A 4087-nucleotide genomic window follows, 5' to 3' on the forward strand; every position below is an offset into this window, starting at 1 on the left:
CCGACTCTGGCTTCTGACTCTTGTTAGCTTCTTCTGAACTAGAATCCTCTTATGCAGCCTGCCGCCTGCGCCACGAGGCAGCCCCGCGAGTACGTTCCCGACCGCGCAGAGAGCGACGTCGATGACCCCGACTTGGGGGCGGCAGCGATGGAAGCCGATGCCGAAGGCGGGGGAGGAGGGGCAGAAGGCAACTTCAGGCCCTCGGCCACCTTCGCCAACTGGCCTGATGACGACGCCGAAGGCAAAGTCGCTCCGCGCCACCAGCTGAGGATCGGCCCGTCGGGCGCCGGCTCCTCCGCCGGCCAAGGCGGCGCGAAGAGGCGTCACGCCGGGCCGAGTGCGCCCGGCGGCAAACTGAAAAAGTTCAAGGGGGCGGCCGCCGCGACCAGACGAGAAGAGGCGGTCGCGAAGGCCATTCGCTTCCGAAGGGAAGTGAGGAAGCCGCCGCTAGTATCCGCGTAAGTCTTTACGCTCTTTTATTTTCTTCGTTGAATCTTGTCCGAGTCTTTGTTTATATACTCCCTACATACTTCTTCAGGGCCCCTCTTTCCCTTGAGAGAGTCGCCGTCCCCTCCATCATGGGGTCGGCAGAGACGTCGGCCAATACTCGGCGGCCCGACCCTGCCGCCGACCTCCGGGAGGCGACGGAGCGGAATGCGCGGGAGAAGCGCGAGGAGGAGGAGGCCGCGCGTTTGGAGAAGGCGGAGGCCGACAGGGCGGCCGCCTCCACCCAGAAAAAGCTGGATGATGCCGAAGTCGTCCTTGCGGCGAGATGGCGCGCCGAGGAGGCCACGCGTCGCCGATCGGCGATGCTCGTCCCCCCACTATCGTCTGCACCGCCGCCTCCGGAGTTCACGGGGCAGACCGGGGGAGCCGGCACTGAGAACCCCGTCGCGGAGAAGGAGAGCGGCGAGGCCTCCATGTCGGACGCTCTCGTGCCGCCGCCGCCGGCTCCACCGTCGTCTGGGAGACCGCACGGCAAACAGCCGGTGGATCCGTCGGAGCCGCCGGCCATGGACGAGGTCAAAGCGCGGCTGCTTCTCCAAGTCGCCTCGCCGGTGCGTCGCCGTCTTGAGAGGGCGACCTCGGCGCCGCAACCTCGGGAGATCAGCGCTGCCAGCTCGGCAGCTCTAGACGACGAGGCCACAAGTGCCGCGCCCACCGGGTGGGTGCGCAGAGGCGGCACCGGGCCGCTAAATCAATTGCTCCTGGAAGTCCAGGCGAAGTTGCGGGCCGAAGGCGACGCCCTTTAGGCCTGCACCAGAGCGCACCTGGCCGCGCGAACGGCCGTTCGAGTAAGTTTCTTCTCCTTCTTGATTCTTGTTTTTCGCTGTGGGGGCGCGCTAGCGCACCCACTGGGTGTAGTCCCCGAGTTCCGGGCCGGCTGCTGAGCAGGCGGTTCAGAACTCCCTTTGGCGAGTTCCAAACACTAACTTCGTCTTCAATGACTTATTGCAGGAGTATCACAACCTCCGCGCCACTGCCTTCAACCGCAATGTTGAGGAGTTGAGCAAGCGGGCTGCCTACTTGTCGGAAAGCCGGAGTGAGTTCTTCTTCTTTGCAGGGGCGCGCTGGCGCACCCACGGGCTGTAGTCCCCGAGATTCGGGCCGACTGCTGAGCAGTCGGGCCAGATCTTCCCGGCGATCTTCTTTGCTGATGACTGATTTGTTTCCTCTTTCATTTTTCAGGAGCCAACGCCGCTCTTTAGGAGCAGCTGGGTGAGGCCAATACCGTCCGTCGCGCCAAGGAGGAGGAGTGTGACAGGCTCACCATGGAGCGCGACCTGCTGGCGGCGCAGCTGGCCGAGCAGAAGGAGATGCTCAAGAAGGCGCAGGACGAGGCCGAGAAGAAGGAAGCCGCTCTCCTGGCCGAGTTCGAGAGCGAGCGCTCCTCCTGGACTGACAGGGAGGCGATGCTGACCTCCGGCTTCCACGAGATCAAGGATATTGTGGATGGTACGTTTCTTTCGCTTCTTCGCGCTTCCGACTATGTGTCAGGTCGACTTCTGATTTTTCGACTTTCTTCTTTTTTGTCTTGGCAGACTTCTTCCCTTGTCACTCACAAGCGGTCCCTCTGGCCATCGAGGCTGCTCGTGAGGCGCGAAGGGCGAATGGTGAGGAGATCGCCGCCAATGCCCCCCGAACCGTTGATGAACAGCTCCTGAGCATTGAAGCCCGTCTTTGTCCGGTCCACCGGCAGATGCCCCGGCTTCAGCGTGCCGGCGCCCAGGCGGTTGCCGCTTTGTGGCCGGATATGCCGGCTCTGCGTACCGCCAGTCGGACCGCCGACTGGCTAGAAGTCGCTGCCGGCCGTCTTGAGGCCTGGAAGGGCTCCTCGGCTCGGGCCGGAGCGCGTCGGGCCTTGGAGTTCGTCAAGGCGTGGTATCCAGGGCTGGACCTGGACCGCCTAGCCGCGTTCCGATCAGAAGCCCAGGCCGAGCTGGAGGCCGTGGAGGGCGCCCTTATCGAGCGTGCGGCGGCCATCGCCGAGTACACGGATACCAGCGCCTTCGTGCCCGAGCAGGCTGAAGGCAGCGAGGAAGTGCCGGCAGAGTGGTTCGGGATGAACCCGGAGTATGGCGAAGACTCGGCGGAGGTGATCGAGTCCAGCACTGAGGAGGAGGACGAGGTGGAGGTGCCAGAAGACGGAGCAGGCGGTCAGCCTCAGCTCGACCGCGCCTCCAGCAACGAGTCGCGTCAGGAGAAAGCGACTGCCGCTGGAGGCGATCAAACCGAGACCGCCCAACCGACTGCCCCGGCGCCTGACACCACCATCTCCTCCGATCCTCCACTCCCAGATGCCACCTCCTAGGCTGCCTTTTTCGCCACTGTTTGTCTGTCTTAGTAATCTTTTGAAAACTTTGTTAGATTCGAACAATTCCACCCGTGGGGTGTATCTTGAACTTCTATTCGAAGATTCGGCCAAGGGCCTATGTAAATATTAATCTTCTTTCCGTCTTTCCTTGATTACTGCTCTTTAGGCTTTTCCTTTTGCCGCCTTCTTTTAGTCGCTGCCTTGTCAGTCGAGCAGCCGCTCTACGGACCGTCGCTGGGTCAAGTGCTTGGCTACTTTGGGAAGGCAAGGACTTGGCCGTTTAGAGTTTCTTTAGCAAGTCGGATAGAAAGCGACAGGCCGACTACCCAAGAGTCGGTCGTCCTTAATAGAGGCTAATAAAGGCGGCGAGCCGGCTACTCATGAGTCGGTCGTCCGCTTCAGAAATGCCGGGGGCCGTCTTATGCTATGTCCGTGCTTTAGGTCCTTAGCCATTTTTCGCGTGGGTGCCCATTCTTCCTCACTCCTGCTTGCCTCACAGTCGCTCTGCGAGCTACGGCTTTGCCAGGAGGCGGATTGGGCACCGCACACTACTTGTCTGACTGCGGGAAGCTTCTCATAGCGCAAGGCGGCGAGTCCCCGGGCCGACTAGTCAGTCCCGGTGCCAAGCGGCTTGTAATGAAAGTAATGTACTTGGAGGCATAATTCTTATCGTACAGATAACAAAAAAAGGGCAGTCCCCGAGCTCGTCTCGGGGGCCCCAAAGTCTTAGTACTTTAATACAAAGGGGTAGTGTGATACATACTGCATCAACTGTAAAATCTTCGAAGAAGATTTGCATTCCACGGGCGTTCTGTCTCTTTGCCGGAATCGTCCCTCTTGCGCGCTCGGGGCTTCTGGGCGTCGATCAAATAATAGGCGTCATTCCCTAGCACCTTGCTGACGATGAAGGGGCCTTCCCAAGGTGCCGATAGCTTGTGCTGGCCGGCCGTTTATTGGATCAGCCGGAGCACAAGGTCGCCTTCTTGAAAGGATCTTGGCCTGACCTTCCTGTTGTAGTATCGACGCAGACTCTGCTGGTAGATGCTGGACCGGCTGAGTGCCAACAGCCGGCCCTCTTCCAGCAGATCGATGCTGTCTTGATGTGCTTCTTCTGCTTCTTCCTTGGTGTACATGGTGACTCGCGGGGAGTCAAACTCTATGTCCGTTGGGATGACGGCTTCGGTGCCATAGACGAGGAAGAATGGTGTGAAGCCAGTTGACTTGTTTGGAGTCGTGCGCAGACTCCAGAGGACGGTTGGCAGCTCCTCAAGC

This window comes from Triticum dicoccoides, chromosome 6B (assembly GCF_002162155.2).
Source record: "Triticum dicoccoides isolate Atlit2015 ecotype Zavitan chromosome 6B, WEW_v2.0, whole genome shotgun sequence".
NCBI classification, from domain to species: domain Eukaryota; kingdom Viridiplantae; phylum Streptophyta; class Magnoliopsida; order Poales; family Poaceae; genus Triticum; species Triticum dicoccoides.